The 27,816-nt window shown below is 43.5% G+C and overlaps 1 protein-coding gene across 1 annotated transcript in view; it reads left to right on the top strand.

Annotated features, from left to right (window-relative positions):
• The window catches only part of FAM110B (family with sequence similarity 110 member B), a 156,131-nt gene extending 134,245 nt beyond the window's left edge, over positions 1-21,886 (top strand). The window contains exon 4 of the transcript XR_012833818.1: positions 19,638-21,886. The gene's annotated coding sequence lies outside the window, so the exon portion shown is untranslated. The remainder of the gene's footprint in view (positions 1-19,637) is intronic.
• Positions 21,887-27,816: the final 5,930 nt, after the last annotated feature.

Here is a 27,816-nt window from a genome sequence, read left to right as displayed (position 1 = left end):
CCTGATTTGCTGTGATTTTGCCACCTCCCTGCAGGAACTAGATGCAGCCTGCAAACCTCACAGGGGTTATGCAAACCGAAAAGACGACAGTAAAATATTAGGAAAGATGGCTGTTTGGATTATGTGTTTGGATTATTATTACACAAATCCCATGCAAACACTCTCTTCCACTTAGGAGGAGAGGGAGCTAAAGACATAAACCTGAACCTATCTATTTTTTACTGACAGCGGGTCTTGAAATGTTGGGAGACAAAGGGCTAAAGGGATTGCTGAGCTGCAACTTTATTCCTGATCCATGTCACAGAATTAGCACTACCATAGAGAGTCTGTAAAAACCCTCCTTAGGAGGGAGCAAATGACATTTTCTGCATACAGCTTAGTAGAATACGCTGATGCTGCTCTCTGAGCAGGGTGAAGGCTATGGTGTCTACATACTTTTGTAGGGTGTGCTCTCATGTGTCCTAATACAAATATCTGCTTTAACAATTAATCTCTGGCTTGACACAAGGTGCAGAAAATATTTGCGTTGCTGGTGAAATACTGGTGTTTGGATGCTGCTGCAAGGCAAATCCTCGTTGAACAGCAGAGCCATTGTTCATTCTCTCTCCCCTCAGAGCCTAGAAGCACTTTTCCTTCAGAAATTTGTCCTTTCAAAAGCCCAGCAGTTACTGAGCTTTAAGGGATTATTGTATTTGCTCTTGGGGCACTGGGAAACTGGCTGCCCTCAGTGTGAGTGTAAGAGGAAAGAGCAATTGTACCTGAGTTTGTACCCTCAGGTGCTGGATCCTGGCAGGCACATCCTGTAGCTCAGTGATATGTTATAGTAAGCAGGTTCCATGCAACTGGGGCATAGCAAAGAAGGGAATAGGGGGTACACAGTGGCATGCAGCCAAAGATGTTGTTTTGCCTCAGTAATCATAACTATCCTGGGCAACGCTGTGCTTCTCCAAACGGAAGAAACCTTTATGTGCATGAAGATGGCCCAGAGACAAGTACCTTCAACCTCAGCTGCCCTTCAAAGTGCTATGATGTGGGGCAGAATCAATTAACTCTTAAGAAGTAAAAACTGAGAAACATTTAATAAATTCATCTACTCCCCCCTGGCTGGAACTTTTGCTCTAAGAAAGAATCTTCTTGGTGCCAGAGTGCTTGAAATGATAGTGGCTTTTCAGACCCGGATTATCAAGTGATGTATATTCTGTGTATTCCAGCAATTCAATGATACTTCTCATATGCATCTTTCTGCTGGAACTGATGTGTAGAAAAATATAAGCAATTAGAGAAATCTGGGGTTTGCTGGTAGAATTCTTTCATAAACTCTTCATAAAATAATTCTACACTTCAAATAATATAATATTATATTGCGTAAAGGAATGCATTTCTCACATCTGAAACTGAAAAATGCCTTTTGTGATTGGCTTAGAGGCTTTAAGTAAGGGTTAGAAGAGAGTGTTCTCATATGTAGAGAAATTTCTGTAAAAGGAAATATAAACTTTACAAACTGTTCTTGGTTTACTTTGTTAATAATACTCAATTAATTAATGTTTTATATTTAATTACAATAGATTACAATTCATTATTCAAAACAGGTTTAAAACTGAATAGGCATCAGACTGCAGAGCAAATACCCTTCCTTTGCACACAAAACTGCTTCCAGCTTCTCAATCTTTTGTAATACAAGTGCAGGAAAAAGAATTAAAAATATGTACACAAAGGGAGATACAGTAGAACATTTTGTCTATTCATTGGAGCTGGATAGTCAACATGACAAGAAAAATTAAACTGGGATTTAGAGACACTTTTTTTACCTTGTAGAATGAAGAGCTTTCAGGATTTTACTTTAATTACCTTCTTGTTCAGTTTTTCCTTTGTTGTCTGAAATCATCAATGAGACTTTTGTCTTCTATTTTCTATTGCTATAAATCTCTTGAGCAAAATTGCTGCTTTCAAGTAAGAGCAGAATAGAACTGGAGACAAAAGCAGGGAAATGTTTAGGCAACAGATTCCATTAAAAAAAGAGAGGGAGAGAAAGAGAAAGAAAGTACATCTGACTGAAACAAAATTTCTAAATATTTTCATTTCTGTCTCCTGCAGAAACTTTCTGGCTTCCTCCAGGAAAGTCTTCCAAATCTGCTGTGAAGACAGTAGAGCAGATGTTGAGAAGACAGTAGGGTAGAAAATGTACTGAGAGACTGTAGTGCTCTGCCCTGCTGCCGCTGCCGAGCTCTGCTGGACACGGCTCTGTCCTCTTCCAATTCCCTTACCTGCTTCTCACTCCTAACTGGGCCCTAAGGAAACTCCTCAGCTGGCTTGGGAAGGAAAAGAGCTAGCAGAAAAACAAACACACTGAGAAGACCTGCTGGCTGACCCCAGGAGTGGGGTACATTCTGGTCACTGCAGCTCACACAACACAGCAGCAGCACTTTGGCTCCCGTAGTATTTCCAAAGAAGCTCAGGGTAGATGGGTCCTTCTTTCCCAAAAGGTTGTTTGAGAGAGGTAGACACAAAAGATAGCGCCTTATTCCCAGACAAACAACATAAAAGTGGCTATGGACCCCCACCAGAGCCAGCTGAAACAGTCATGGGTCGCAGCTTAAACCCAGAGAGGTCAGCCTTTGGCATGGGTACCAAACCTACTGGCTTGCTGTAAAACGAGGCCAGGCTACCTAGCGTAAGTGTCTCAAAGAAGAAGTGCCATGGCAGAGCTGTGAACCTGCTTGAAAGGCTTCACACAGAACCCAGCACCCTGCTATGGAAAGTTTCAGTTCTTAAGAAATAGCGTTACTCTCTCAGTCAAATGTGCCCACAGAAAGCCTCTGATCAGCTGGAGGAAAGAGGATGCTTGTCAAGTTACTCAGCACCTAACATGGATAAATGAAAAAATGCAAGGTGAGGTCTTTTTAATCTCTCAAGTATATTTTTAAATTGTGGGAAAAGGGGTGCAAGATCTGCAAAGTTTCTTCAGTTGGGAAGAAACCCCAAGAATTTAAGACTCCTTGATGATGTTTAGTATGAATGCAAATGGCACTTCCCTGGTCTTTGTTGTCCTTTTTCCAAGTTTTTAATGAGTTTGGCGTCTGAGTCTTTTAGCCTTGAACACCTCTAATGTAGGGAATAATACGTATTACTCGAGTTGTTCTGAGCTCCAGGAGAGGATTATTTTCACCTGCTGCAGCAATCCTTGCCATCCCTGTGAGGAGCCCTAGCTGATGTGCACGGTGCCCAGCAGCAGGTGCAGGATGTGGCTCTTGGGCACTCTTTCACTTAGCCTGTGTGTTGGCCTGGGGAGACACTTCTATCTGGGACGCCGCCAGTTTGGGTTCAATGTCTACACGTGTGACAGACATTTTATGCGTGTAAAGCCATTTATTGTCTCAGTGCTTCACATCTTAAATGGGGAGAACCATGTTTCACTTCTCAGAGGCCGAAGTAGTACTAATTTGCCGAGGTGTTCAGCAGATGACAGGACTGGATCAGTGCTTAGAAGATTTAGCAGAGTCCCATCTGTATCTATACAATGCCTAAGAGAATTTCTTTGGGTAGATGTTGCATTGGGGTTTTAAATGGAGGTGGACCATGGTGTGTCTCTCTGCAAGCTCAGAAGAACAGGTGTCACACTCCAAGGTTTAAGTAGGTCTTTCAGTCAGCTCAGGAGGAAAGCCTTCCCCTTGCTTTCTGGTGGTCTGCCTCTGGATGGCTTAAAGGCATTACAGAATACTTTTCCTCAGAAAAAAATGCCTCTGCAGAAGACAAGATTTAAAAAGGTCGATTCTTATCATAGGGCTACAATTGAATTTTGAATTGAAATTTAATAGCGGCTGCCTTAACCCAATATATGGCTTGTAAAATCTACCTGTTTTCCTATCTGTCTATCTGATATTTATTCTGGCCCAGTCAAGAGAGGAAACAATAAATACGCAAGTGTCTGTGAGCTACTTTCCCAGGGAAAGTCAGTGGAAGCCGAGAGTCCCGCTCCTCTCATTAAGACTAGCAATCTTTATAATTGAGTCTTCTCTCTTTCTATACATGGCTCCAAGACCCATTGCCCAGAGCTCTCTGCTCTGCTGACAGCCTCAGGGAGCCGCATGCCCAGATCAGCAGGGACCTCTCTCCCCAGCTGTGCCGCCTCTGCCCGCATCCTTGCATGGCACTGACCGCTACAGCTCTCTCCCCCACCACATGGGAAGGGGGACAGCATTTTAGGAAAGAAAATGCAATACCAGATGTGAAAGAGGGAGAATGGCTGAAGCCAGGTCTGCCTCAAGTGCTTGCATTTCCTGTCAGCAGCTGGGTTGCATGAGAACACACAGATCACCAGGCTGCTCTCTGCAAGCCATCTCTGTGATGAATTTTGACCCTTGGTGATCGTTGTCTGACAGAAACTCTTGCGAGAAGATGCCAGACATCAAGAAGGGGAAACCAGCCAGGAGTGGACCCTGGCCAGCCTAGCTGGCATGGTGGTGTGCGTGTGAAGCCTCAGGAGCCATGCAGGGACAGTCTGGCGGGGGGAAGCCACGGCACCACGACCTGCTTTCCTTCTCCCACGCATGGCAATAGCCAGGGCATGGTAAAAGGGGGAGCCAGACCTGGAACAGAAACAGTGGGACACACTCATGTGAACTGCTGCACCACTGAACGGTTGGAGGTCATCGATGTTTATCTGTACGGGAAATATGGCTGTTTTCACTCCGCCTTCATGTTGCTATTCAACTTGCAAGGAAGAGCAACCCCTACTGAAGCAAAACCAGGGAGCAAGTGAGCCTGAAGAGCTATCCAGTAATGTGAAAGGCTTTGACTTGTTTGTGTATTATTCCACATCTTCCCTGTAAATATGTGTTGTTGTAATGGTAGCTCTGGTACCTCTTTTATGTCACTAATCTACTGATAAATCCCTCAGTGTGATGTGTGCACAGGTAAATTGTGCTGATTAGCCCTTAAAGAGGGGCTAATGAAAATCACATTAACACTGTTTAAAAAAAAAAGTTAAATAAGGAAATCTTTTGGAAGTGGGCAAATATTTGGCATCAGTCATGTGTTTCTGTGAACAAACCTTCTTAGAGTGGCTGCGGATGTCACTGTTTATAAAGAGCCATGCGTGCAGGTGAGGAGTAAAAACTAATGTTGATAAAATGGATAATGTCAATATTTTGCTTTACCACTGATTAATTTGCCTACACAATACAGTGCAGTACTTATACTTTCAGGATTATCTAAAAGGAATTAAGTTGTTTTCAGAGCAATGACAGACCAGACAACTAACATTGTAACTGTAATGTTTAACTAAAAAGAAAAGTGGTGGGGCTAAGGGACTGAATGAACACAGTTATATAGAATTCATTTATATGGCCATTCACCATAATAGCCTGTGTAAGATTAAGAGAGTTTTTGTAATCTGCTTGCTTTCATTAATATTTTGATAAGAGCAAGCTACATGACCGTTCCTTTGAAAACATGTGCAGTTCCTTCTTTCTGGATAACTGCAGGCTAATCCTGCAAGGATTTTTAGAGTAACTCCAGGGTGGAAGTTACTAGGAAAAGGACCCATTGGACTCGTCGTTACACTCACAACAGTACATCCCGCAGGCAGCTTTCCAGCGAGAAGGAATAGTTCTAGTCAGAAACGAGTAGAGGCATTGGGCTAGAATGATTGTCAGGCAACTTTGAAAAAGATCTGCATTTTATAACACAAGCTTCTACAAGTTGTAAATGTCCAGAGATTTAATTAAACAAAATCTGGTTGATTATCAATAATACTACTGTCTGATGTTTCTTGACAGTACTATAGCCTTCACATGCAGTATTAGCTTCTTTTTCCATAAGAAGGGATGGATTTTTAAAATTGACTACAACACTTGTTGGCCTGCATAATGGCAGCTTCATTGCTTAAGCTGTTCTTTCCCAAGATCAGAAGGAAATCACCTTCTCCCCACCTACAGTATTGCACTGTTGGCATGGAGCACTACGTATGGGTAGGTTTTGTCATTTCCCTCAGACATATGAATCACAGTCATTACCAAAGTCAACAGTCCTGATTGGAGGGCAGAGGGGTGGGATAGGAAACCTGTTCGATCCAGCACAACCAATCCTCTGTTTAAGTTGGGAATCCTCCAAATTCCCATCATCTGTGCCTCAATGCCATTCCTGCATATTCTCAGATGAAGGAAAACATACCGCATCTTTACATGTCTAGCTAAGAAGAATTGGTTTCAATCACCAGAGAGCTGAAATTGCCAATATAGATAGTAACTTCAATTGCAATTTGAATACTGGACTCAGAAAAGAGGATTCAAAACAGCAGCTTTTTATCTACTATCTTGGGATACTGTAGGAGGGCAGCAGAAGCCAAACAGCTGGAGTATGTGGTTTTTCTCAGCACTTGAAAATCCTTTTATTAAGAGGGAGGAAAAAAGTGGAATTTCAAAACCTGTGTATCTGATGAGAGAAAGTATGTTTGTGCCTAATCTTGAAAGAAGTGAAAAACAGTCCATTGCTATGGCAAAGGGTTTCTTCTGTACCTCTGCCAAGGTCATTGAATGCATAAATACAGGGAGAGTACAGACCTTGAAAGAGAGCAGCTCTGCTGGTTCCACACAGCCGCTCTCGTAGGACTCAGAAGAGTGAGAAAGTTTTGTTGCCATTATAAAACTGTTAAATACAAATGTTTTTCATACATTTGGCAGTTTGAGGTCTCACCAACATATAATGGACCTAGCAATACCTGAGGGACTGCTGCGGACAATGGTCTATGCTCCTTTCCCAAGATCCTAGGTCTCCTTGCTTCAGAGATCCCACTGTGAGCTTTCTGTGTTGCAGTCTTTCAACAACTGGGCTTGTTGTCAGGCTTTTTGAATTCAGGTCAGTCTGTTCTCTGTTTTTTTTTTCCATTTCTGCTTTGCAAGGCAGTGTTATTGAGCAATTCAGAGTGCATGCATGGGTTAAGTGCTTCAAAAGTAGTTCTTTCTCCAGCCAGCACTCTTCCCCTGCAGCAAGCCATATGATTTCAGAAGTTTTACTAGGGTAGAAGAATATCAAGGTGTCAAAAAATAAAAGCTCAGTGAAAAAAATAGTAATGTTTCAATGCACCCAGGTTGTCTCCTATATGTAAGTAAGTGCCTCAGTGCCTTGTTGGCACATCTGGCTACCTGCTACAGACACCTACAGACAGACAGACATTTGGAGATGAGAGCTGTGGTCTCTTGGTGCTGTGTTCTAGCACTGTGGTGGGGAGCCTGATTATCTCGAGTGCTTCAGCTCCACATCCAGGGACACTCAGAAGTCCTAGTCTTCCTCCACTGGTGGGGCTCCCAGGCTTTCCAAGTTGTTTGCTCATGGAGCAACTGGAAACGATCCAGTGGAAGGTTAACAGGAGAGTCAGAGGCCTAGAAGATGCATCTTGTAAGGAAAGGTTGGGCTTGTTTGGTCTGATGAAGAGGAGGCTAGGGAGAATCTAACAGCAGCCTGCAACTACTCAGAAGGCAGTTACAAAGATGATAGAGTCAAATTGTTGGTAGTGGCAGACCATGTGACAATGGGCACTTGCCACAAACTCTGACTTGGAAGGTTCAGGATGGACATTAGAAAAAAACCATCTTTGCCGAGGTGATAGTGCAGCACCAAAGCACATTGTCCAGCAAGGTTGTAGAATCTGTTCTTGGAGGTTTTCAGTATTTTAAGATATTTGACAATGCCATGAATAACTTCATGCAGTGTTGGTGATAAACATGATTTTAGCAAGAGGTTGAACTAGAGACCTCCAAATAGTGCCTTCTGACCTACGCTTCTATGAATCTGTGGTGATCTGAATGTTTCTAGGAGTCCTGCTCTACAGGTAAGCAGGATCACAGGCAGGAACAGCTTATTTATCTTTCAGAAAAGGGTAAACAATCCGCACTTCTCCTGTCGCGACAGCCATATTTCTCCCTCACCTTCCTCAGGTTGCACGCTTGATGAATTTCCTCTCTCCGAGAACTTCAGAGAGGTCTGAGCTTTGTTCTGGCTTGTGATGGCAAGCGGTTCCCATCTGAGGGTTTCCTGTGGGACAGCATTAAGAATAGTGGTCAGCCTCAGTAAATCACTGTTGTGGCCAGGCAGGCAGTAGAGACACAGGTATAGAGCTCAGACCACCAGCAGAAGCCTGCCCCACTGTTCCTTGCGCTGTTTCAGCAGACAGGACAGCATTTCCAGGCATCTCCCCTTCCAAACACTGCAGTTCGCAGAGTGGGATTGTTCTGACCTTCAGTGTACCATGTTTTGACCAAGAGGAAAGTTGGAGCCCTGGTCTCTGTCTCGCCTTTTCTTGCTGCAGAAGCACATAGGGTTATCCCCCAGAATCAGGCCTGCCGTTAAAAGTATTTGCAATAATCTCTGCAAAGTTGCCAGAAAACCTTGCTGCTGCCTGCACATTACTTCAAACAAATTAAAAGGCTTGCCTTTGATTTTTTTTTTAACCACTCAGCAGCAACAGCAGCACAGTCTGAGCATGTAAAACAGCTCCACTGAGCACACCAGCTGAGTCACTGCTTTTTACCACAAACCTCTCACAGCAGAAGCTGGAGAAATCAATAACACTGTGCAGCTTAGTAAAAGTGCTGAAACTGTTCAAGGTTCTTATACGGAAACACACCAAGCATTCATAGCGGGAAAAGCAGCTCACTTCATTAACACTTGAAAAAAGCCTTTAAGTTTAATTTGCCAGACACACCGAGGTGCAACCTCCATGATGAGGGAAAGTGACGGGTGAAGAGATATAGGAAGGAAGTGAAATCAGTGATACCACCAGAGGGGGAAAAGATCAGCTTACAGCATTAGCATTGGGCTTTGGAAAACTGCTTATTGCACTCTGTATTGCATCTTGATTCTGAACACACAGCATACTTAAATATACAGATCCTGCACAGAGGGAAAAGAGGAGCTCTCCTTACCTTGTAACACTTAGCTGTCTGAAGGCAGGAGTACCACAAGGAAGCTGAATGCCTTCTCCCCTTGCAAGTCACACTGTAAAGCCCACTCTTTCTGGGAGATTGTGCTTCCGTTTCCCTCTACGGAAGGGATAACAAGGTGCCAGATCCCATGCGAGTGGGGAAGCCCATGCTACTTTCCCCATCTGTGCAGAGACAGCTCTCAGACTGTGGCATTGCCAGTGGCTAGAGTCAAGACTCAAGATAACAGCCTGTCCCAGTCTTCTTACACACACACCCATACACATGAACACATACGTGCTCACAGACATTCTCCATTCTACAAGCCTCTTCTAAGATGCTTGCCTGTAAATATCGGCCAGACATGCTGCTTCTCCTTTCACAACCCTGCGAAACTCTTTGCATATCACAGTGGTTCATTGTCTTACCAGCTCTAATATTTGGAAGACCCACTGAACTTTTCACCAGGGTAAACATATTAAAGCATAACACTAGCCATCCATTACACATTTCTTCCTTCCAGAGGCAAATTTATATGAAAATGGACAAGTTGCTCTTTCTATACACAGTTCCTCTCTTTTCCTTCTTGCACCAAAGCACCCACTTATCTCACTTCTTCCCTCTTCTCATTTTTTAATTTTAATCTCTGAACAAGCAGAGGCTTTATCCAGGAGTACAAGACTTTCCACAGCCAGTAAGCAGATGTTCTTTGTTTGACATCACATCCCAGTGCACACTCATCTCTTATCTGCTAGCATCTTGTGATTATAATCACAAGATTTTTCTAATTATTACAATATGTTCTTTATTCAGTTATGCACCTGGTCTGCAGAAACTTGATTGCATTCCACAGGGCATTTGAGCGCTCTGACTTTTTAAATTCTATGATTGCTGCAGCAGTAGTCGTGACCTCCCCTTGAAAACTTTTAGTGTTTAAGAAAGAAATTGCATCTGTGCAGGAAAACTAGATACACCCAGTCTAGAGAAGTGTAACCAGTTATAGCTGTCCCTGGGGTTAGCTGAAACATCAAGCCTCCTTCCAAGAGGCCACTGGAACGGTACCACAGCACCCCAGGGCCCCCCGCTCTGTCTTTCTTCACTTTTCATTTCTCAGTTTATCTGCTAAGATCTGAGGAGTAGATGCAGTGCATCCTATATGTGTACACAGGCCATAATAATATTGGTTTTGCTAGGATTGAGCTGGCCTTTTGCATTTGACATTTTTGGTTTGAAAGAAAACTTCGGTACGTCCCTTGTATGACATGTAGACATCCCAAAACCATTCAGCTTCCCTACTTTTCAGTGATATTGAGTCTGTGGTCTGCAAAATACACCACTGTTGAGAATGAAGCTGTAAACAATAAATAATAGCTTGATGGAATAATAAGGGGTAAAGTAGAAACATCCCCAAACCTCCTCAGGTACCTGGATCTGAATGTCTGTCTTTATTACCAGTCACTGACAATTTTATTTCCTCTCTGATAATTGCATTGCAAGGAGGAATCAAAGAGCTGGGGTAAGACCAAGATGTATGCAGCAAGACAGGAAGAGTGTAGGCATCCCACCTTATAAATAAGTCTTCCTTTAAGGAAAAGGTTTATTTTATCATCTCTGTTTGGTGCAGATAACATAGCAAACACAAAACCAGAACACACCTGCAGTTATTCATCACATTCTCTTCCATGTACACCCTTTCTTTACAGAGAAACAAATAAAAAAGCCCTCTCATGTAGGAAACGCAGGTGCACCCAAGATCTCCTGCCTCTCAGCTCCAGCATCCCCCTCGCCTGAGAGGAACACGAAGCATGTCACCTTCAGGTTTCGACCGGAAAATTCTTTCCAAAGCAGGAAACCCTTTTTAAGATTTTAAACTTGCTTCCTGCAACTGAGGGAGCCACTTCCTGGCAGGAGGTGGGGGGATTTCACTTCTCCTGCTGCCTGACTCATTGCTGCACGGGGGTGGTGGCTTACATCCAGCAGCCCTGTCAGGGTGGGCACAGCTTGCTACAACACCTAGCTAAGAAAATCCCATGAGGCTAACATGTTTGCCATAGGATGACAACCTATCATGGGATGCACTTCATCCAATTTCTTTATGCTAAACTATTTTTCACATTTCCAAGCTAGATTGGACAAAATTTTAGAATCCACACCAGGAGAACCCAGCCTGGTGAGGCTTGCAGGTAGCCAGACCAACCTCCTGAGCCCTTCCTCTATTGCCCTACAGGAAACTGTGGGGAAAATGGCTTAGCATAAGGTGAACAAAGCAGTGAAGGTATGATTCAAGATATCACTTTAGTGCCCTCTCCCTGGGCCAAAAGAGGATGTCTGGGACGTAATATTAACCCAGTAATTTATCCTACTTGGGGATAAAAAGACAGTGAGGTCCCTCCATCATTAAATATCTTAAATATGAAATTGTAATGGCTGTATTGTAATGTTCTTTGAGCATTAGCATGACAGGGTTGTGAGTCCTTAGCAATTTACTTTGTAAAGTCAGCTGTTCTGGGATAATCATCCTTCACTGTGTATTTTCTCCTTAGCCTCTTCTATCCTGCAGAGGGAAGAGTGCAGCTCTTATTCTCTGCAATTTTCCTAGCTATTTCTTCATTTTTGCTTTAAAAGCACTCTCAACTTCTTCTCCCCTTGCCCCCTACATACTCTCAGTCTCCCTTTTTATAGACAAGAAAAGCAAACTTCCAGTACAAAGGAGGTTTGTTGTTTTGTGAGGTTTTTTTAATGGCAAAACTCTCAATGTATAGGCAAGGCATCTGATGGTCCTGTAGGCTTTCAAAGCTACTTACAGTAGCAAGTACTGTGACTTTTTGCCTATCCACATTTGTGCTGATTGACTGAACAAAGTGTCTTCTCTATTACTGTGCATTTGCCTTTGGAGAACCATCTCCAGGAGGGTTCCGCACTCTCCCTCTCAGCCTCTGTACTGTACACCTCCAAATACATACCGTACTCCTCTTAGAGGCTCAATGCCGTTTGTTACTACTGCAGCAGCACCACAGGGCTGTGATGGGGCTCTAGACCCACATTGGCAGTCACTCTTGACATATGGTACCAAGACTGCCTGCAGGCTTAAGAGATACCACAAGTGGGTAAAACACAGCACAGGATAACAGTGAAACGACCATGATTATTTTACAAGTGCCAGTTCTGTCCTCATCAGCAATCCTGCATGTGGGAGCAAGGCGTCTGTGAACTCACTCATCCCTATATTCCAGCATCATGCAGGTGTCCACAAAATCATATACGCATAAGCACACAGGCTTGCAGAGCATCTTACGCTTTGGGAAGATGCTTTTCACTAGCTTTCCTAGCAAAGACCAGACTAGTCTGTGACCAGTACTCTAGCACTGTCACCAGTGCTCTGGTGCCTGAGCACTGGCACAGGCTGCCCAGAGAGGTTGTGGAGTCTCCTTCTCTGGAGATATTCAAAACCCACCTGGACGGGATCCTGTGCAACCTGCTCTAGGTGATCCTGCTTTAGCAGGGGGGTTGGACTAGGTGATCTCCAGAGGTTCTTTCCAACCACTACCAAACTGTGATTCTGTGAATCTGCGACTGCAGTCATTTGCACCATGGTGAATGCCTAAGGATTAGTAGCTTCTGACTGAACAGTGAAGAATTCCCTGAAGAGAGGGATTGCCAGTCTCACAGCACTGGTTGTGGACATAAGCAGAGCAAATATGTTATTTGGACATTTGTCCTTGTTAGCTCTTTTTTCAAAGGATATTTTTAGCTATCAATCCACACTTTTTTTTTTTTTTTTTTTTTTTAATATATTAATAGAATACTGTGTACTGAAATTTTTTTCCACAGTGAATCCATCCTTTTGGTGGAAAGGTTCTCTGTCTGTCATGCCCTTCCTCCCAAGTCAGGGTGGGTCCTGGTGGAAAGCTGGAGGTCCTACCAGTGGAAGACATGGCTCCATCCATACAGTCAGTCCGGGACTCCTCTGCTGAACCTGCCCAAAATGTGAAACCTCCCCATCTATGCATGTGTGTCCTCCAGTGACAACCAGATCAACCCATTTTCCACAGACTGAGTAATACTTCTCACAAAACAGTGATCTCAGATGGTATCGAATTAATTTGATTTAAAAACTGTTTAGGAAATTTTAGAAAATTTTGCAGTGCAGTTACCAGACTCTAAACTGTTCTGTATTCTGATCAGGGGAATCATCACTGAGGTGTTTTGGTATTTGTATTTTGTTTATATATATGCCAAATACTTGAAAATGTACTGTGTACATTGGGCTCCCTGAATTGCATCTGTACCATCAATATGAGAATGTGACCACTGTGCCTTCACAAGTTTTCTCTAACAACACTGGAATATCACTTGTAAATAAAACTGTAAAGGATTGATTCACTGATACAGAACTGAACTGAGGCTGAGTTGAGGAAAATCAATTTAAATAAAACCAAAATGAGCTCTTTCTTTATTCCTCAGTGAAATAAATTTTCAGTTCAGATCCAATGAACTAGTCTGTTAAAATAAAAGGATTTAATTGTGGAGAGACAATTTAAACAGTTTTTTTAGTGAATAAAATATTCAGTAAACCAAACATCATCCTTCCAATAATCATTTAAAACCAGAGTATACAGAAATGCTGATAGGAACACCTAAATTAAATGTGCTTGTGACTGTAGTATTTCTACAGGTCAGTATCTCACTAGGGAAGAAAACAACCAAACAATAATAGTATAAAACTTAACTGTCAAAGAGTAGAGATTTTCACCATCATTTACTTTCCCAGAAAATTGTTTTAAAAACAGAAAAATTCTGAAAAATGAAAGTGTATTCATTATTCATAACTTGATAAACAATAAAATAATCATATGAAGATTTTTCTGCCCTTTGAGGGATGCACTCTTTATTGAGTTTAAAATTATAATAAACCATTGAGAGCCTACTGAGCTAGGTAATGAATGTAACACAGCAATTTAAGAGTTCATTTCTGAGGCTCTATAATAGTTCCCAGAGTTTTTTTTTTATCTTAGTGGGGTTTTTATGGTTGTGCAATTGTAGTAATTGAAAGTAGATTATAAAAATGATTCTCCTCCAGACCTTTCCAGAGGAAAAAAAGAGATGGAATCTGAATGATGTTTCATCTGGGAAAATATGGAAATATAATTTTCATATAACATAATGGTTAGAATGCCTGTACCTGCAATCTCATTATTATAGGGAATACGCACAAAATTTAAATTAAATCGGACACGCTCTCCTGGTTCTTTCCCCAAGCCCACCAGCACAGCAGTGCCGAGAAAGGTGTATCTGGCATGTGTGTGAGCAGAGACATGGGTCTTCACCACCACAAGTTCACCAGTGGTATGAAGTATTAATGTCCCCTTGAGCAGCATCTGCCCCACTCATCCCCCCACTCATCCCCCCTACGACAAGAGAAGGTGTGCTGGTGTCAAGACCTCTCCCAGGCTACGGCCAGATCTAGCCTCATCTTTGCAACAGGAACATGCGATGGGAATAGATTGGGGATAGGCACTCATGTACTAAATGGGGAAGAAAGTGCAGAAGATTTTCTGTTCATGCTGAAGACACAAGGAGAGGAAATCGTTATAATGCAGGGAGGTAAAGAGTGAGAATAACAAATTTTACAAGAAGATGATACCAGAAGGCTAGAGGAGGGCAGGGCAGCTCTGGGAAGCTCATGTACAGCAGAGGTATTTTTCTGGGTCTTGCTATTGATTGGAGAAAGATGACAACACCAGAGGCAGAAGGTGCACCTCTCTTGTTTCCAGCTCTGACTGGAGTGCTGGACTTTGAAGAAAATCAGGGCTCAGAGACTGAGAGTGTAAATTTGTCAAGATGAGAAGAAAAATGGATTTTGGCAGAGGAAGTTGAGATACTGTCTCAAGCAAGATGATATGTAGCAAGTGAAAGAAGGCGGACTTAGCATCCTCACAGGCACAAGAGGTGAGAATTATGTGAAAAAACTGGAATGTGAGGCTTAAATAATATAAAAGCTTGAGAAAAAATAAACAACCAACTGGTGATAGGTAGCCACAATACTTTAGTGAGAAGGGCTGAAAGAGAGCGAGCTTGTACTTTGGTGATATTACTCAGCAGGAGGGCAGCGTGTGAGCCAGAAAGACAAGGACGCTGTGGGTGAAATAGCTGCAGGAGAATGGGATGGAAAGGTGAGAAATCAAAAAAAGCCCACATTTCTTACTTGAGAATTTGGTTACATGCTCCAAGCCCTTCTGCTTTACAGCTATGCTGGAGAAAGAATTATATGCTGGCATGTCTTGGAAATGCATAGTGGCATTAATGAGAAAAGTCTGTGTGATCTCAAGTGTGCTGTGTCCTGTGAACATGCAGGAGCCCCTTATTCCAAGCCCAGTATCTTGGCAATCTCTGAAACAACACACAGAAAATACATTAAACCCAACGAGATTATAATGCTGCGTAAGCATTTGGCAAATTTCATTCATACTCTGCAAATAAAAATCCTGTTATTTGAGCCATGGTGACCTCTGAAATCTAGGAGCCAAGGATATTGATAGAGTCAGAGAAAAAAAAAATAAATCTGTGATGCTACATATGCATGAAAGGACTTTGGCTGTATCAGCATTGTTAGCTGGGATAATGGGCTCTCGTGGCACAACAGAGCAGGGGTCACCTCGCTGAGAGTGGGATGGGGACGGAGTGGCCATCTGCACATTCCTGATTCTCTTCATGATAATCAGCCCATTTTTCAAAACATACTTTGCATGCAAATGTGTGTGCTTAGCATTTATATTAGCAACATATGTGGCATTGTTTGAGCTGCAAGCTTATTAGCACGTAGATGTGACGTGCCACCTGAACAGAATGAAGCTTGCAGGACAGAGATTGAAAGGTACGTGGAACTGGCTGAGGGCAGAGTAGACAGTGGCAAACAATAATACTATATCTAGCACCAGGGAGAGTCATATTTTTTATTTATTATGTATTTTGATCAATGGCTCTAATAACCTCACATTTCAAGGCATACAAAGAACAGTCATGACCTAAAATGTAGCTTTCATCAGAGCTCTGAGGACAAGCCCACAGCTGACCAAAGGCAATGGCAGTAAGCACAAACAGGAACAGTCTGGACTAGGCTTAGATGAATCAAAAAATCAAATCAAGGAAAGAGCAGAAAAACGAAGACAGATGAATTCCTGAAGCAGCACTGACATTTACATATGACAAGAAGGTGGGAGAGGTACTATAAAAAAATGCAACTACTACTATAGATGATGATGATTAAAATGTCCAAGAGAACAGACTGCATCTTTAGTACTAGCACTTGTGACTGAAAATCATGAAGGATCAGTATGGATTTTGCTAATCAGACTGAAGCTGATCTCAGGCAGGGGCAAGAAGGGAGAAAGAAAAATTTAAACTGTATGAGTTATAGAAAAGAAACAAGTTTAGAGCTTTGATGTGAAGAGAAAGAAGAAAAACTAACAGTTAGCTGTAGCATAAGAGCTGGCAGCTACCTCTGGGCTAAGGAAAATGAAGCTTACCGATCAGTGCATAGCTTGGACTAAGACTGAAGTAAAGTAAACTGCGTGGATGACTTCCCTAGCACTATATAGCACTTAACTGGACTAGAAAGTCTGGATATGTAGAGAATCTTCATCTGTGTCTACATCAGAATAAATAACGTAACCAGAGGGAGACTGATTTCTTTCAGTGACTGCCTCTCTACTTGAGAGTCCTCAGCAGGGAGCTGAGGGTGATTTAAGTGCTTAGATGCATGCACAAACCACCAAGAAAGGAGAAAAACAGTGGCAGGACTGATGTTGGTTTCTGGAGGAGTGGGCTGCTTTTGTGCTGCAAGCCTGGCTGTCTTTCATCTGCTTTGTTCAAGCAGAGCATAATAGAGCGGCTTTGAATTAAATATGCAAAGGCGAAAAAGGACTTCTACTCAAATTAATGTGACACGACCCAACGTGAGGCAGAGCTTTGAGGTAGATCTGCTTACACCTTTTCCTTCTGGTGAGAACGTGAAAACTGTTTCAATCTCTGCAGCTCTATTTCACTAAAAGACAAGCTAGAGCAAAGTCACTGTTCAGCCAAGGAAATCTGAATCAGCTGCATCTGAAACAGATTAAAACTGTCTGGGTGACCGAGCCCAAAGAGTTGTGGTGGAGTTAAATCCAGTTGGCAGTTGGTCACAAGTGGTGTTCCCCAGGGCTCAGTACTGGGGCCAGTTCTGTTCAATATCTTTATATTGAACATTTATATTTATTTTATTATTATTATTATTATTTATATCTGGATGAGGGCACCCTCAGTAATTTTGCAGATGGCACCAAGTTGGGCAGGAGTTTTGATCTGCTTGAGGACAGGAAGGCTCTACAGAAGGGTCTGAACAGGCTGAATCAATGGGCTGAGGCCAACTGTATGAGGTTCAACAAGAGTCAGTGCCAGGTCCTGCACTTGGGTCACAACAACCCCATGCAACACCACAGGCTTGGGGCAGAGTGGCTGGAAAGCTGCCCAGCAGAAAAGGACCTGGGGGTATCAGTCAACAGCCAGCTGAATATGAGCCAGCAGTGTGCCCGGTGGCCAAGAAGGCCAGCAGCATCCTGGCTTGTATCAGAAACAGTGTGGCCAGCAGGACTAGGGAAGTGATCATCCCCCTGTACTCAGCACTGGTGAGGCCGCACCTCGAGTGCTGTGTTTAGTTTTGGGCCCCTCACTACAAGAAAGACATTGAGGGGCTGGAGCATGTCCAGCACAAGGGCAACCAAGCTGGTGAAGGGTCTGGAGCACGTGTCTTATGAGGAGTGGCTGAGGGAACTGGGGTTGTTTAGCCTGGAGAAGAGGAGGCTGAGGGGAGACCTTATCGCTCTCTACAACTACCTGAAAGGAGGTTGTGGCCAGGTGGGTGTTGGTCTCTTCTCCCAAGTAACAAGTGATAGGACAAGAGAAAATGGCCTCAAGTTGTGCCAGGGGAGGTTTAGATTGAATATTAGGAAAAATTTCTTCACCGAAAGGCTTATCAAGCACTGGAACAGGCTGCCAGGGAAGTGGTTGAGTCACCATCCCTGGAGGTATTTAAAAGACGTGTAGATGTGGTGCTTAGGGGCATGTTTAGTGGTGGACTTGGCAGTGCTAGGTTAACAGTTGAACTTGATGATCTTGAAGGTCTTTTCCAATCTAAACGATTCTACGATTCTATGAAAAAGTCTTGTAAACAAATCTTTTCCCCTCCACATCCCTAACCCCCTGTTCTTCAGGGCAGGTCCTTTCCTTCAATCTTGTTTGCAGGCCAGCAACTTTTAGTGGCTTCCTAATTGCAAGAAACTTTACACAGTGTCTCTCCATGGAAGAACCTCTTTCTTTCCATCACCTTTCAGGTCCTGCAGCATCTCTGCCCTCCTTGCCCTGCTCAGGAGCCTCCAGCCCCAGTGCCATGGCAGGTTCCCTGCTGCAGCATCTGTCCCTGAGTAGCCCAGCTCAGGCTCCACAAACATCCTCCCCTGCTGCCTTTTCTCCCTCCCTGCCAGGGCACTGCCTGCCTCAAGTGCAGCAGCCCACACTCATCTTGTAGCAAAACACATAGTACCTACAGCATAAATGGTGAGCACACAAGTAAAACCCATCACCCCCGTGCCAAATTTCAATTGATCTAGGAAGTTAAACTAACATGGAAACTCAATATCAGAAGGGTAATCAAGATGAGTCCTCTTCTGCTGCAAGGCACTACAGCATATGGTAGCATATGGTATAATATAATAAAGAACAATATATGAATATATCACATAAACCTGGGAGTCCACTGGATGCCTCATTCTGAGAACAAAAGTAATTGAAGAATGACTAAAATTATACCCCAACACACATGTGCATGGCAATGGGGTAGAACCAGAGGAACAGCACTACCAGAGAGTGGTAATGCAAGTGTGATGCTTGTCTTGTGAAGACACTAATCTTCACATTACTAATAAATGAGAGTAAAGCAACACGGAATAATGAAGGATGGATATAAACATGAAAAACAGTAGTGAGAACAGATGGCAATAATACACAAAAAGGGGATTAACACAAAATCAGTCAGGATACTGAACTATGGCTACAACTGAGCTGGTTTCTGAGCTTAGCTAAACCTGAGCTGATAGTTACCTGGTACCCGGACACAATGTCAAAACCAGGTTGGCATTGGCCCGTTCCTCCTCCTCCAGAAAAACAATCTGTTCATTATTTCAGGCATACATGCATGCATACTTAAACACACACACAGAAGAAAGTTATTTTGATTTAGTCACCTCTTTTTTTCTCATTTTCCTGCATATGGTTCTTCTTCATGATGCTAGCATCCCACCCAGCCTGTAATTCCAACTTAATGGCAATCACCATAGGTGTTTGGTGACATTTATGCACCTTTTGTGTACATCCAGGTTGCTTTGCTGTTGTGTGGATAACTAGATCATCTCACAGTTACAAGTTGCCTTTGGAAAGGTTGAAAGCCATGAAGTTTGATTGAGTTTGATATTGTTATTATCTCTGCTGTACAGTCAATGTATCACAATACTGCTAAATTTAAGTGCAATATGGAAATAAAAGTGCACCATAACAGTCTAGCCATTTTACATCCCACTGTGACTTATTTATTTTTTTCCTTGCTTTACTCATGAAATCTTTCAGTTTCATGCTTAGCTCTTTTTCCATAACATTTAATCAAATTTAATTTTATTTTTCATTTTGTAGGTCTCATATGGGTGTCGTTGAAACTGAAACCAATTAAGAAACATCTGCAGACAGCAGAACGCTGTCAAGTGTGAACAATGAAATTTCTTCTAAGAGAAGAGAGCGAGCAGAGCACACTCTCAACAAGTCCGGGAAAGCTTCGTTCAAACAAAAGCCGTGTTTATGTCTTCACTGGAGCTTCCAGTGTGTTACAACCTGGCTCTGAAGAGCACTGAAATCCAAGACAGTGTTGACCCAGCCTTTGCAATCAGCAATACTAATTAAGTGTAGCCCTCCGCCAGCTAGTCTGGTTTAGGTATATTGTACTTCAATGATATAGGAACATAAAGCAATGATTGCTTGCTTATGAAGAAGATATTTTAGTTTAAATGGATTTTTTTTTTTTCCTTTTTTTAATTCTCAAGACCTCACTGGAGAGCCTCGTAAAGGTTATATGGAGACATTTTCCCTATCTCTAACTTAATTTCATTTCTTTTATGCTTCATCTCAAGTCACTGGGATTGTCATGTTTCTTTATGGGGTAATTACAATATCACCGTAAGGTTTTATTACCTAACATACTGGTATATATTCACAACTGTAACTCTAGTTTAATATGTATTTTTAAATAATTAATATGTAGTATAGACAAGTGTGTGGTGCGGGAGAGAAATGAGACATCAGGAGAGTCTCTGAGGGAAAGATGTACACAGTCCACATTCCCATCCTCCCTGTAAGAGTGGTCAAGAGGGGTTAAACCTGAAAAAATTGGTACCACCAAGTTCTTCCTGCTGGTAGAACAGATTTTAACAAAGCATTGTCAACCCGAAGAAGTAAAAAAATATGAGGTGAGGCTTCTACATCAGGAGTTTGATCATGCAGTTGAAAAAAATAATTAAATATGAGGGAAATAGCTGGGCTTTTTTGTGTTTGCAAATGTGAGGATAAGACAGTGAGTTTGCCTTCCTTTCTTTATGCAAGATGAGCTTCTCACAAATCTTATGTATGTCATTAGGAGTTGCAGGTCTAAGGTTAAAAAAAAAAGGTTTGAAGGCTAACACCGCCGGTGTCTGTAAACACCATGAATGTGTCCAAGCCAGCTCTGAGACAGCTCCCTCTGTACTGCTGGTGCTCTGGCTGTCATAGCAAAGGGGTCAGCACAGCCAAATGGACAAATGTCTGAATGCAGTCCTGAGTGGGTTATTTTGCAGTAGACCGTGTAAAAGCCCCACTATTACCCATCACGTCACATAGCTGGAGGCACACTGGGTGCAGAGCGGGTCCAGGAACTGCAGCTTGGATCTGCCTGGAGGGAGCTGACCGAGACCATCATCTGTGGCTTCACAGCAAACATACTGTCTGTCCTTTTCCTGAGCAGAGATGGGAAGCCTTTACAGTTTGATTTGCAAACATAATGTTTCCCTTTTCTTTATCACAAAGAACAGATACTGGCATGACAACCTTGCACTCCACAGGCCTATTTTTCCTCAGGCAATAGTACCTGAGCTCTCGGTCCCACCAGTGTGGCCACAAAAGGAGTCATTAATTACAACAAAAAACAAGAACAACAGTAGTTTTTACTTACAGATAATGTAAGATGCAGGAAGACAAGTGCCACAGATGAAGCAAACTCCTGATGTGGGTATCTCCGCATTACCTTGCAGCACTTCCCAGGAGGGGAACAGCCTGTACCACACCACCGATTACCAGGGGCATGATCAATGACAGAGGCCTCTGTCACCTTGCAAGAGCGCTAAACTCATGATCAAGGCCTCTGATATTATTTTTCAGAGAAAGAAAATTTGGATCGGTTCGGTAAGAAATGATTTAACAGAGAAATTTTCACATAGGCTATCTCCAGACACCACAAAATCTGCACAATACCATTCAGAAACAAATGGAAGGATGCCTTATGGATTAAGTAAATGCCAATGGATAAAATTAACAGCCCACTCCATTTATTAACAGCCAGTATTTTTGCATTTTTCCCCTTTCTCTTTGCCTTGTAGCTATGGGAAATGCCCATCTTTGCAGATGTTCATTTTAATAAAAACTTCTTCCTTTTCTGTCCTGACATATCTCCTTATGACTTCTCTCTTGCAATCTCGCCATCTCTGCAGTAAGTTCTTTAAAGCAGTTTCTAATTTTATCTTGAGCTGTGAAGTTTTTGAAGATTCTCTGTTTGAAAGAGACTGCAAAAAAAAAAAAAAAAAGGATGAACCGAATAAATAGTTCTAACATTTTGATGTCTCATGGGTGTAAGAGCTGCTCAGAACGCGGGGGTAGGATGAGGCTCTGAAAAATGACGAGTTTATTAAAGCTGCCTTGCTGTTTTCCTTCTGAAACACAGGGCTTTAGGTCATGCAACCCCCTTAACCTAGGTCACCTTCATCACAGACGTCTGATGCAGTCCTTGTGATGCAACAGCCCAAGAAAGAAAAGAAACAGGACAGGAGGAGATGAGTAAGAGGGATTGGGTCATAAGCTGCTGCTCCATGTAACTGCAGACATATGAACAATGGAAATGCCTACAAAGGAATAACTCATAATTGTAGCAATAAGTCATGTCCTACTTTGCTGTGAAAGCTTTGAGGAAATAGTTTTATTGCTTTTTGCCAGTATATGTCTGCCTTTAGAATAAGAATAATACTGTATTTACAAAAATACTCTGAAAGGCTCAGATAGAAAACACTACTGTAGGGATATTCCTAAATTTCTTAATAATGTACATAGGATCAGTGCCTAATATTTGCAATGTCTTAGTAAAAATAAATTTAAATAGGTAACATTGCTCAGATATTTTGCTAAAGTAGCTTGGTGATGGGCTTGCTATGTGTTTTTTTAAACTTAAGTGTTGCTCACTTAAAGGTTCACTGATTGCCACAAAATAGTTGTCACAATGCAATACATTTAACATAGGAAAGAACTAAATCACAGTTTTGGTTCAACTTGGCAGGCATTGTGCTGAAACTCATATACTCCAAAGGATCCTCTCAAATCCTGCAAACCTATTAAAGAAAATTACTCCACTACTTCTCAAGAAAATTGGATACAGCCTTAGACTATTTGGGGGATAAGTTATTTCCTTTTCTCATATCTGAAGCAGTGTTTTTCAAAGTTTGTAGTTGCCTTGGCTTCCAGCGTTTTCCCCAAATACCTTTCAATGTTGTCTGTGGGAGTAGTCACAAAGCAATAGAAACATGCCAAACATATTGATTACCAAGGAAAATGGTTGCCCTGGCAACTAAAAATCCTAGGAAAGCTCTTAAAACTTCCTTCTCTTCTCATGTGACTTCTTTTTATATATATATATATCTATTTTTTTTTTTTTACTCTGGTGGTTTCAGAAATCACGGATGTCAGATATAAAAGTACTTGCTCTGAATATACAGCAATGGAGAAAAGGTGATTCACGCCTAGATTATCTATTCCACCAGGAATATAACTACCCACATCAGTGCCTTAGTAATGCATCACTTGCATAACGGGCAGGCAATTTTTGTAAATTTGGGGGCAGAGTAACCTTCTCCCACCGATTTCTAAATCTATATTCAGATGTGATCTAAGGAAAGAAATTCAAGGACTAGAATTTTCCTAAAGTGCCAAGGCATGCAAGATGAACAGTGTGAAAGAACTATCATTCGTGGAGCAACCAGAAGTTTGCTCTGCTCTGTACAGAGCAAAGGAAATTAATGTTCTCTCTCCACGGGTGGTTTCGATCAAACTGTGACTAGGTGTGACAAAAGCAGTGATCTAACCAGAGGAGCAGCAGGGACCAAAGCTGGTGGCACTGGGCTCGTGCGGTTACTGAGGCTCCTTCTAAGCACAGTCTGATGATGCCAGTGTATTTAAAAGTGTGAGCAGTTAAAATATACATGAAGCCCATTTGGGAACAACTTTAGATGGCTCATTTCTCTGTCTCCTGCGTGGTTCAACCCCCAGACACCCAGAAAACTGCCCACTTACTGCTCAATCAACCCTCGTGAGCACACTCAGCTTTTCAACCGTTTTGATATTTCAGAAGGAATTGCCTTCACAGGCATTAAGCAGATGCTTACTGGTCCATTCATTTGTAAGCAGGAACTGTAACTGGACTATGAGGAAAGGGGGAAACATGTAACAGTGATTACATTAGGGTTTGGAGTTTTGTTAGAATAAGGGAGTCTAAGCCAGTAATTCAGAAAACAGGGCACTACTGTTCAGGCTTTGATATGCTGATTTTTTTCTTCCCTGAACAAATGGTGGTAGGGTTTTTTTGTCCTTCCATACTGGCTTTCCAAATAAAAATGGTTTTGAAAAGCCGCAATTACAGAGGTTACAAATAACATGCAGCAACACAGCTGGCACTGGAACATTTCCAGAACATAATCACCTGTCGCGCGCGTTAATTTCCACTGTGATGAGGACCTATTATTTCCAGTGGGGTCCGACAGATCTATTGTGAGAAATGTCATCTCTTAATGGAGCAGGTTTGGGATTGTCTGAGCCCTAGCCTGCTTTCCTATGTCAGCTTGTGTTAAGAAGGTATGTTATTCCTTTGAATGATGGCTTTTTATTTGTCCCAGGCCAGTATTGTCAATAGAAGGCTGAAGAAAATGTGATTAAGCTACATGGAACCACAAATTAGCTTGCTATGAAAAGAAATGACACAAGCAAAACTTTCCAGTAAACATAATCCTAAGGAGCACTGAATAGGGTATAAAGTGTGGGGAGAAACACAGTGGTTAATTTTTATAGGTGGAATATTACTACAGTGCAACAAAAGGCAGTTTCTCTAACTCCCTTTATTTGAACAGATGTTTGCCTTGTGTTATCCTTTGTATTCTCAGGGCTTTTCTGTCAGTCTTGAGTGGGAAAGCTCTGCTAATGCCCTTCTAATACACAGTCTCCTTTAATATTTTTTTTCTGATTGAAGACTGCAAACCTCTCTAGTAAGACGGCAATGTTTGTCTCACATACAAGAAATTGGAATTACTGTCACTTCTATAAGCAGCCTTCTCCTGAGAAATACAAAGATGATAACAGTGAGCACCAACATTTTGACGTGTACCAGTCACAGGACTTAATGGTAACATCAAATTGACATATCTCATAGGGAAAGGAGTGAGCCCTCAAAGGACATATAGTCCCACTTCCCTGTAACTGTCATCACTTTCTTTTGCATGGCACTGATTTGGGGATGTTGGATCAAAACAGTCAAGTCAGTCTTAGGATTACTGCCCAACCTGACTGATTTTGCTGCACAAGTGGGGCAGAGTGTGTTTCTGATTGCACTTGCAGTCATCTGCTGCTGCAACAGAGCTCAGTGCTCCTGTTGAGGTCTCCGCCTATCTGCAGAGGGACCATTGTCTGGTAAAAATGGGAATATGAAGACTGTTCATCATTAAATACCAGAAGTTCATGTGATTTTTCCCATCAGTGTTTGGCAGCAGCCAAGCTTATTGCACTAAGCCTCATGCATTTTTAATTCTGGCAGCTCTGAAGACTGGTGCGCTCTCAAAAGCCAGGTGAATTTAGCTTCCCTGCAGGGTGGGAAGGTCCCCTGATGCCACAGATATTACATATCCCAGCATGTTGTGCCAGGTGGCTCTGCCAAAGGCTGAGAGGTTCTCAGAGCAGCTCTGCTCCCCTTCGCCCCTGCCCATCCCCAGGTGAGCTGTGCCAGCCATGCTCACGGACGGGGCTCAGCTGCAGGCACAGGCAGCAACTGCTGCTGACAAAGTGTTCACTGCCAAAGGTTCTTCCTCACGCATTTGGCAGGGGACGATCTGTGGAAGCAGAGCAGCCACCTCAGTCTCTGTTGGACTTCCCAAAGCTTGTGTCAGGCGGGAATTGCATGGAGGATTTGTTGATGTTGTTTGGGTTGGAAGGGACCTCGAAGATCATCTAGTTCCAACGCCCCCTGCCATGGACAGGGACACCCGCCACTAGACCACGTTGCCCAAAGCCCCATCCAACCTGGCCTTGAAAACTTCCAGGGATGGGGCATCCGCAGCCTCTCTGGGCAACCTGTTCCAGTGCCTCACCACCCTCATAGTGAAGAATTTCTTCCTAATATCTAAGCTAAATCGACCCTCCTTCAGCTTAAGGCCATTACCTCTTGTCCTATCACTCCATGCCCTTGTAAACAGTCCCTCTCCAGCTTTCCTGTAGGCCCCTTTAGGTACTGGAAGGCTGCTATAAGGTCTCCCTGAAGCCTTCTCTTCTCCAGGCTGAACAACCCCAGCTCTCTCAGCCTGTCTTCAGAGCACAGGTGCTCCAGCCCTCTGATCAGCTTCGTGGCCCTCCTCTGCACTCACTCCAACAGGTCTATGTCTGTCTTGTGCTGGGGACCCCAGAGCTGGACACAGTTCTGCAGGTGGAGTCTCACAAAAGCAGAGTAGAGGGAGACAATCACCTCCCTTGACCTGTGTATTGGGTTTGCGTGGCAAGGTTTTGGTAGTGGGGGGGCTACAGAGGTGGCTTCTGCCAGAAGCTGCTAGAAGCTTCCCCTGTGTCTGACAGAGCCAATGCCAGCCGGCTCCAAGATGGACCCACCACTGGCCAAGGCCAAGCCAATCAGCGCCTCTGTGATAACATATTTAAGAAGGGGAAAAAAAAACAAGTTAGAGAGAGCTTTTGCAGCTAGAGAGAGGAGTGAGAAGATGTAAGAAACTCTGCAGACACCAAGGTCAGTGCAGAAGGAGGGGCAGGAGGTGCTCCAGGCGCCGGAGCAGAGATCCCCCTGCAGCCTGTGGTGAAGACCATGGTGAAGCAGGCTGTCCCCCTGCAGCCCATGGAGGGAGGATGAGGGGGTGTAGAGATTCCACCTGCAGCCCGTGGAGGACCCCACGCCGGAGCAGGTGGAGGCACCTGAAGAAGGCTGTGACCCCGTGGGAAGCCCACGCTGGAGCAAGCTCCTGGAAGGACCTGTGGATCCGTGGAGAGAGGAGCCCACGCCAGAGCAGGTTTGCTGGCAGGACTTGTGACCCCGTGGGGGACCCAGGCTGGAGCAGTCTGTTCCTGAAGGTCTGCACCCCGTGGGAGACACCCACACTGGAGCAGTTCGTGAAGGAGGGGCAGTGATAGAGCGGCTCTGGTGGGAATCTGGCCTCCAGCCAGGGCCAACCCACCACAACCTGCTGGTCACGCCTCTTTTGATGCAGCCCAGGACACGGTTGGCTTTCTGGGCTGCAAGCGCACACTGCCGGCTCATCTTGAGCTTCCCATCAGTCAATACCCCCAAGTCCTTCTCCTCAGGGCTGCTTTCAATCCATTCTTCACCCAGCCTATACTCGTGCTTGGGATTGCGCTGACCCACGTGCAGGAGCTTGCACGTGGCCTTGTTGAACCTGGCACGGTTCCCACGGGCCCACCTCTCCAGCCTGTCAAGGTCCCTCTGGATGGCATCCCTTCCCTCCAGCATGTCAACTGCACCACAGAGCTTGGTGTCCTCAGCAAACTTGCTGAGGGTGCACTCGATCCAACTGTCCACGTCTCTGACAAAGATGTTAAACAGCGTCCGTCCCAGTACCGACCTCCTGAGTGTCACTGATCTCCACTTGGACACCAAACCACTGACCACAACTCTGTGAGTGCGACCATTCAGCCAAGTCCTTATCCGCCGAGTGGTCCATCCATCAAATCTATGTCTCTCCAATTTAGAGACAAGAATGTCATGTGGGACAGTGTGAAATGCTTTGCACAAGTCCAGGTAGATGATGTCAGTCACTCTTCCCTTATCCAACAATGCTGTAACCTTGTCGTAGAAGGCCACCAAATTTGTCAGGCATGATTTGCCCTTAGTGAAGCCGTGTTGGCTGTCACCAATTACCTCCTTATTTTCCATGTGCATTAGCATAGTTTCCAGGAGGATCTGCTCCACAATCTTGCTGGGCACAGAGATGAGACTGACTGGCTTGTAGCTGCCCGGGGTCTTCCTTTTTTTGCTTTTTAAAAATGGGGGTTATGTTTCCCCTTTTCCAGTCAGTGGAAACTTCACCAGACTGCCATGACTTCTCAAATGTGATGGAGAGTGGCCTGGCCACTTCATCCGCCACTTCCCTCAAGACCCGTGGATGCAACTCATCAGGTCCCATGGACTTGTGCACCTTCAGGTTCCTTAGATATTCTCGAACCTGATCTTCTCCTACAGTGGGCGGTTCTGCATTCTCCCAGTCCCTGCCTTCTGCGACCTGGGCAGTGTGGCTCAAGCATTTGC

Source organism: Balearica regulorum, chromosome 2 (genome assembly GCF_011004875.1).
Source record: "Balearica regulorum gibbericeps isolate bBalReg1 chromosome 2, bBalReg1.pri, whole genome shotgun sequence".
In the NCBI taxonomy this organism is placed as follows: Eukaryota; Metazoa; Chordata; class Aves; order Gruiformes; family Gruidae; genus Balearica; species Balearica regulorum.
The sequence above is the reverse complement of the archived record's forward strand: the minus strand, read 5'-3'. Positions and strand labels throughout refer to the sequence as shown.